This window comes from Lynx canadensis, chromosome C2 (genome assembly GCF_007474595.2).
Source record: "Lynx canadensis isolate LIC74 chromosome C2, mLynCan4.pri.v2, whole genome shotgun sequence".
NCBI classification, from domain to species: Eukaryota; Metazoa; Chordata; class Mammalia; order Carnivora; family Felidae; genus Lynx; species Lynx canadensis.
Genome location: NC_044311.2, coordinates 56,821,399 through 56,829,879, shown reverse-complemented (window position 1 = coordinate 56,829,879; position 8,481 = coordinate 56,821,399). Strand labels below are relative to the sequence as shown.

General features: G+C 38.2%; 1 pseudogene; it reads left to right on the top strand.

Annotated features, from left to right (window-relative positions):
* The first annotated feature begins 2,012 nt into the window (after positions 1 to 2,012).
* Positions 2,013 to 3,313, top strand: LOC115522841 (annotated as a pseudogene).
* Positions 3,314 to 8,481: the final 5,168 nt, after the last annotated feature.

The following is an 8,481-nucleotide window of genomic DNA, read 5'->3' as shown; positions in this document are numbered from 1 at the left end:
ACAGTGCATTGACATAAACAAGCAATACCTCAACCTGCAAAGATATTTCTTTCTAAAGCAAAAAGAAATTAAAAGATAAAAAAATCATTTTAAATGCAACATTATATTGTATAACTCTGTTAAGTTGCCAAAATTTCATCAAAGTGTACTATACATTATTTTGTAAATAAGAATCACTAAATTTATTTCTACATTGTGGAATATAGACAATCCCTAAACATATGCATGTCTTAATATTAATTCATTCCTTTCAACTATAAGTACTCTAAAGATGACCGTAATGGTAACTAAGGTGTAGATGATATTTTGGGGTTTATCGTAGATAATATTTTGGATCACATGCTTTCCAAAAAACATTATCTAATTTCATCTTCATATTTCAGTCATCTACATTGCCTGATATGACAGAATCATCATTTATTAAGCATTATTATGTGCCACATAATGTTTATTTATTTTAAGTTTATTTATTTATTTTGAGAGAGAGAGAGAGACAGAGAGAGAGATAATGTGAGCAGGGAAGGGGCAGAGAGAGAGGGAGAGGGAGAGAATCTCAAGCAGGCTCCGCACTGTCAGCGTGGAGTCCAATACTGGGCTCAACCGACTGTGGGATCATGACCTGAGCCAAAATCAAGAGTCAGATGCTTAACTGGCTGAGCCACACAGGTGCCTCATAATGTTAATGTTAATGTTGTTGGATAGCAACCCAACATGAATGAGATTCAGTTCTTGCCCTCAGAAATATTCAAATTCTGGAAAAAAAATCAAAGAAATCAATAATTTACACGTGGAAAATACATAATAACATGTGGAATTAATGATAGAAGTTTGTGTAGGGTGGTATGGGAAGTTTACCATAGGCACTTAGTCCCACTTAGAGATCATCTACCCAAGAGAAAGAAATGTTATTATCAAATGAATGAGCAAGGAAGGTTATTCTAAAAGAGAGGACAGCATGAATAAAGTTCAAATATATAACATAGTGAAGTATGTATAGCAAACCACAACCAGACCAGAGACCTAGAAATTAAAGGACAAAGCCTTTAACACCACTTAAGACCATGTGGAGAGACAGGACAGGTCTTTTATGCCCTCCAGAAGAGACTTGTCTTCATCCTGCAGACAAGACAGGAAACTACTGAAGAGATTTCAGAAGAGACATGATTAATTTTATCTCTTTGGGTAATTTAGCCTCTAGGTAACATAGGAGGTAGATTTGAGACATGAAAACTTGAAGCAGAAAGGTGACATAAGATGTTATTTTAATAATGTTAGTGAGATAAAGATTTTAACTAGGAAGTGCTGTAAGGACATAGAGTGAGAACATTGCTAAGGGGCAGGTTTGAGAGATAAGGTCCTGAGTTATATTTCTACTTCTTGAACTTGACACATATAGGATCAAATCAAATATATTCAAAAGTCAAGGATACATGACACAATCTCATTCAGATTCTTGTCTCTTTACTATGTAGTCAGTCTTGGAACCCATCCCAATCCTATTTTTCCTCTGTTTTTGTGGATATTTGTCAAGTTCTTAGGTATGAGTAATGAAAGACAACTCACTAATATAATTGGAAAATGAAATTATTTTGCATAGCTCATGGAATCACAGGAGGTGCCGAAGGATTAGCCTCAAGGCCAAGCATCCACAGCCATGCCATTGATGGTACATCATCCTCGAGTGCATTCTCTACAGTTTGCACAACACCAAGTTCTTTTCCAACAATTTGATCTAACAGCAGCTACTACTTAGCTTCCAAGTCAGTGCCCTGCATAATCACTTTTATTCATTCTCTGGCTGTTTCTCTCCTGGGCCACTTTAGTAAATACCTAACTAGTTTCCTGAGTTCATCTGAGGACACCTGTAGGAGTCTGTTCCCAGAGACTGACCAGAGTCTGCAAATTCTCCACTCTGAACAGGTCTGGACTGCCCTGATACCTGATTTCTATCCTTTATAAAACACTAGGTATAATGTCTCTGCATCAGCTTTTACTAGAGCCAATCACCTGTCATGTCTGGAACAGGGATTGTACCCAGATTGCTCTTAGCCCCAATAATTACGAAGTCCACATCTATAAGAAGAACAGGAGCCAACGGGAGAAAGCTCATGAACTCAAGGAGCACAACGGACACATCCCAGGTATGGACTGGGCTCTCAAGAGTGACCACATCGTCATTTGTGGGACAGACCACAATGCCTGTGTCTGGAGTCTGAAAGATGGTGTCTAGAAGCCAACTCTGGTAATCCTGAGAATTAATCCTGTGGTGACTTTTGTCAAGTGGCCCTCTAGAGAATAAATTTGCTGTGGGAATTGGAGCACGACTCATTTCTGTTTGTTACTTTGAGTCTGACAATGACTGGTGGGTAAGCAAGCACATTAAAAAGCTGATTCGGGGGCGCCTGGGTGGCGCAGTCGGTTAAGCGTCCGACTTCAGCCAGGTCACGATCTCGCGGTCCGTGAGTTCGAGCCCCGCGTCGGCTCTGGGCTGATGGCTCAGAGCCTGGAGCCTGTTTCCGATTCTGTGTCTCCTTCTCTCTCTGCCCCTCCCCCGTTCATGCTCTGTCTCTCTCTGTCCCAAAAATAAATAAACGTTGAAAAAAAAATTTTTTTAAAAAGCTGATTCGTTCCACAGTCTTCAGTTTGGGTTGGCATCCCAATAATGTTTTGCTGGCAGCAGGATCATACGGTTTCAAATTCAGAGTATTTTCTGTCTAACTTAAAGAAGTGGCTGAAAAGCCAGCCAGTACGCCCTGTGGCAGCAAGAAGCCTTTTGGTAAGCTGATGTCAATGTGGTGGCAGTGGCACTGGTGGCTGGGTGGATTGGGTCAGCTTCTCTGCCAGTGGGAGCCACCCGGCCTGGGTCAGCCATGACAGAACCATATCTGTTGTTGGTGCCTCAAAAATTGTGCAGGTCTCAACTCTGAAAACAGAGTTCCTGCCCCTTTTGAGTGTGTCATTTGTCTCGGAAAATAGCTTTGTAGCTGCTGGCCATGACCGCCGTCCATTACACTGTAGATGACTGTGGCTGCTTGACCTTCATCTCCAAATTAGACATTCCAAACAGAACACCCAGCATTTGCCATGGAAAGGTCCCACAACATGGACAAGAGGACCACGACTCAGGACTAAAAAACAGTCTGCAGAATAGCACCACTCAAGTGTGTATTTATGAGGTGGACAAGCATGATTGTCACAAATTTTGCATTACTGGCATCATGGAGCCATAATAATTTGGAATTTCAAGATCTTAGAGTCTTCTATCCCGGGCTTCCCAGGGTGTAGCTGGGTGAGCATCCCAGATCCAGCGTAACAAACTGACAAACTGTGCTGATGAGACCGGGCCATTTGCATGGTGGTCAGAAGAGCCAGCCCTGAGGAAACACTGAAGACACATACCGTGCAAATATTGTTTGTGCATTTTTGTTTGAATATATTTGGTGAAAGTGTTGTTTTTAAAAAATTTTTAATGTTTATTTATTTGTTTTTGAGAGGGAGAGTGCAAGTAAGAGAGGGGCAGAGAGAGAGGGAGATAGAGAGAGTCTGAAGCAGGCTCCTCCCTGTCAGCACAGAGCCCCATAAGAGGCTGGATCTTACAAACCTTGAGATCATGACCTGAGCCAAAATCAAGAGTCCCCCGATTAACCACCCAAATGCCCCAAAAATATTGTTGTTGTTTTTTTAAAGCAGCAGTGATTTGTTTTCTTTGTTGGTATCGTTTTGTTTTTGCTATTTCATTCCATTCTTGACCAAAGCTTCTCTTTAAGTAGTTTATTATGGAAAATTGTCACACTACCTTAAAGGAAAGGGTGGAGAGATTTGTAAATTTTCTGCAAAACAATTAAATAAAAATACTGAATGTGAAAAACAAAAAAGAAATACAGTTCATTCTACATCCCAAATGTTTAAGGTAATTTGACTTTTAGTGATTATAAAATGTTAAAATATTTCTCATGGCAAGGATCTAATTTTTAGAACTGAAAGAATAATTCTCAAATAACACCCCTAGATTTCAGGTTCATTCACAAAAACAATACATGATCTCCATCACTAACTTAAAGCGTAAAACCAGAACAGAAGAAGCCACACGCATTTCACCCAGGGAATATTGACATGGTCTTCCAAAAACTTATAATGACTGGAAACAAGCTTGCTGTAAGGCAAATTTTAATTCTGAGATATTACTTATATGGCATTATGGTATGAGTATTAAAAATAAAAAGGAGAAGGAAAGATAAATCATTACATAAAGTGGAATATCAAATATCAAGGAAACATACCTGTCTGGCAATGACAACTGGATATTTTACTTATAAAATTAAATTAAGCTTCTTAATAAGTATTATTAATTCTGGCTTGGCATGCACACACACAATTTAGGAAAAGACCTAGACAAGAAAGGATAACTTTATCCTAATTTTAAAATAGAGTAATATAAGACCTTCATTAAATGTGATATGCACACATATTATTTTAAACAATATCTTCCTCCAGTGTGCTTAGAGGTCTGCATATTTTTCTTCTGAATGTGATAGTTTTGGACACAGAAATTGAAAAAGTAATCTGAAATAGTCACTTTATTTTAATGTGACTGGGGCCTCTTTCTCTATCTATATACATAACGTGACACACATTTCAGGTTAAGTTGCAATACATTAGGCCTGTATGGTCTTTGGTTTTCTATTTCCTTTACTTCAAAAAATATATATTTTACAGTGTCTCTTTAATTCTTAAGCAGGAAAGATTATGCTTAATTAAATCTAAACATGTGGCTCAGTTGGTTGAGCATCCGGCTCAGGTCGTGATCTCAGGGTTGTGGGATTGAGCCCCACGTTGGCCTCTGCTCTAAGCATGGAGCCTGCTTAAGATTCTCAATCTTTGTCTCTCTCTCTCTCCCCTCCCCACCCTTCTTCCCATTTCATGCTTGCTCTCCATCTTTCTAAAAAATTTAAAAAAGGAAAAAGAAACATGTTTCATCATATGCATTTTGTCAGCTGCAACAATAAAGTTTTTAAGACATCAGAATATAATATGAAACCAAGAATACAGTGCTATTATAGAAATATATGGATTGTTTTGTCAAATATACAACATTAGGGAAAGTGGAAATATGTATTAGCCTTTGAGAATGACAGATCATTCAGATAAATTTGCTTTTGCCTACAGAACCAAGATGAAATTTATCTGTTAAAATGGTATCATTTCCTATTTTAACCTGCAAATATTATTTTGTATTCTTAGTGATAATTTGCTAGATGGATTACTGTTGAGGTTTGAATAACATAAACTTATATCACAAAGGTTGTTAAATAACATCAGTCTTTTTATTTACCGCAGAGGAACTTCTGGCTTTTACAAATATGTCCATTTTTATTACTTAATTGTGTTAAAATATGCTCAGGTTGCAGTTAGTAGCACAATTCTCTTGACCTCTTGAGTGAAATAATAAAACACTGGTTTGTATCTATTACTTTGCTTTCTAAGCATTCCATTGCTTGCACAATAGGACACTAACTACACTGTGCATAATTTAGCATTACAATCATATATAATTTCAGATAATGCCAGATTGCTAAATCACATTGCATTACACTTTTCCTCTGTTAGTCCCTGTAGGTGAAACATAGTGCAGTCCCTTTAGAATTCTGGAGGCATACCTTTCTCTGTAGAAAAATGTTCTCCTTTTATGAAACGGATTCTGGTTTGCCACTGAGCCACAGGAAAGACTGAATTCTTGACCATGGACTGATAACCTATTATTAAATCAGAACTACTACAAATGTACTAGGTGTTGCCTGGCACACCAAATCACAAAGATAGTTATGCACAGAAGCGCTGCATCATCAAACGGAAGTAACTTGAGTAGTCCTCCTTTATCTGTTGGGGGATCCATTCCGAGATCCCCAGCAGATTCTTGACACAGCAAATAGTACCAACCCTATGTATACTATGTTTTTTCCTAAATGTACATACCTGTGGTAAAGTTTAATTTATATATTAGGTACAATAAGAGATTATCAATAATATCTATCGGTAAAATAGTACAATTAAAACAATATACTGTAATAAAAATTATGTGAATATAGTCTCTCTCAAAATGTCCAATGTACTACATTGCTCTTCTTCTTGTGAGGATGTGAAATGATGAAATGCCTACATGAGAAGATAAAGTGAGGCATTGTGAGAGTGTTAGGCTGCTGTTGCCCTGATGATAGGGAAAAGGGATGATCATCTCTGCTTCTGGACTGCAGTTAACATCAGGTGATTAAAACTATGGAAAGGGAAGTCACAGATACAGGGGGGGCTACTACTTACAAAAGTGTCCTCAAGTGGGACCTGAACACATGGTAAGCTGCACAAGCAAGTGATTCCTGCTTCTGTGATCCTTACTGATGCTAGATTGCCTCTTTTCTCTCAACCATGACTTGCAGCTTCATATGGATTTCCATCTAACCAAATGACTAAAATAGTCATTTGTGTCTTGTTCACATATAGTTCCATTACAGCCCTTATCATAGGTGGTCCTAAAGGATAGTAGTGAAAGGAAGTTCACTTTAAATAGTTCACCTCATCATTAATTTTTCCAGGAAAGAGATGGCAAAAGATACATATCCACATCATTTCATAGGCAGTGGGTAGGATTTTGCTGGATGGTAAGACTTGAAAGATGATTCAAAAATTGGTGATGAGGAGGTACATTTGCATGTCACATACACATTCATCCGAGATCAAACTCAAGCTCTTCTTCAGCTTTGTTGTAAGATATTCTTTATTTTGTGGCATGCAATAACTGTTCAACGTGGCTTTCTTTTCTTTGTGAAGTGTGCTCCAGTGGAAAGGATTTAAAGATTTAAGGTTTTAATGAATTGTATTGGGTGTAAAAGAACACATCACAAATAATTTACAGGTCTTGGCACTATCTATATCCCTTTATAAAGGTGAATAAATGCAGTTATATAATTTATACTACAGAAAATTAATCCCCTTGACCACTGTAGAAATGTGGCTGATGCATGTGCCAGTGGGACTAAAAAAATGTGTAAAATCTGCGGTGTTTGGGACTTCTTTCAGGCATAATGCATAACACACACACACACACACACACACACACACACACACACATCTTGCATGTCTATAGGTATACATATACCTACTGTGGCCTTTAATCCTTTACAGAAAAGAAACAAAGTGAGCCCTACCATTTCCCTGCCTTCATACCTGTGAGCATTTTTAGGAGTACACTGACACACCAAAGAGACAGAGATCAGAGTTCAAACAAGCTGAAGTACTGGAATTGGTGGATAAGAGAACAGGAGAGGAGGAAGCTTTGCATATAAAAAGCTTAGAAATCTGCACAAGAGTCACCTTCAATCTTTGCAGAACGCTAAGCTGTGCATACATACTGTGAAATTCCATAGGGCTAAGCAAAGAGCAAGTACAGATTTTATACAACATCAAAGACTTTTAGTTTGAATCTTAATAACCAGATAGAAAAGGTAGGGAAAGATGTCCATTCTTTGATTATTAGTTAGCTTCTTTCCCCATCCACCTCATCTTTGTCCAGGGTTTATAAATGAAGTGGCTGTAGTAGTTAGGATGGAAGTTATCCATGGGCTAAATAAGCTTATTCATAAAAGCTCTCTGGCTACAAAACTTGTCGAGTCAGCAGAGATCAATACTATTGCTGAATATGACACCATCCTGCACAAAGATCAGTCAGACACTGGGCAGCAGGTTAGATAATTTCCATCAGGGGAATGGCAGTACTTTATGGAGTTCAAAATACCTCTCACTGAAGTAGATACTTAAGTCCATATATTGGTTTTCCTTTCCTGACTACAATGCTTCTACAGAGACAACCATCGCAGATGTACAGAATGTCTTATTCACTGTTATGCTTACTTCTAAAGAAGTAATTTTCACATTGGAACAAATGAAACACGGAAGAGTGCTCATCATTTGGGAATTCAAGGTGGTATAAGATTCTGTGTCCATGTCCTCAACTGTGTCTGAAGATATGAGAGGACTGATGTCCCACTTGAAGACAGGCAGAGAGAGTGAATTGTTCCTTACTCAGTCTGTTTATTCTATCTAAGTCTTCAAGAGATTGAATGACGCCCAACCACACCTGGAGGGCAATCTGCTTTATTCATACGGAATCAAATGTTAATCTCATTCATAAACACCTTCACAGACAGATCCTGAGTAATATTTAATCAAATATCTGAGTACCCCATGGCCCAGTCAAGTTGACATAGATAATTAACCATCATACCATCATACTAAAGAAGATGGCCTGATATGATAATGAAATGGTCTTTAGGAGATTGAATTTTAGCACCAGCAGGATGGCAATACCTTCCTGGACTACTGTAATTTCTTTCAAGTTGTGACTCCAAAATAAAAAGAACAATAGAAAATGCAGTTTCTGGGGCGCCTGGGTGGCGCAGTCGGTTAAGTGTCCGACTTCAGCCAGGTCAC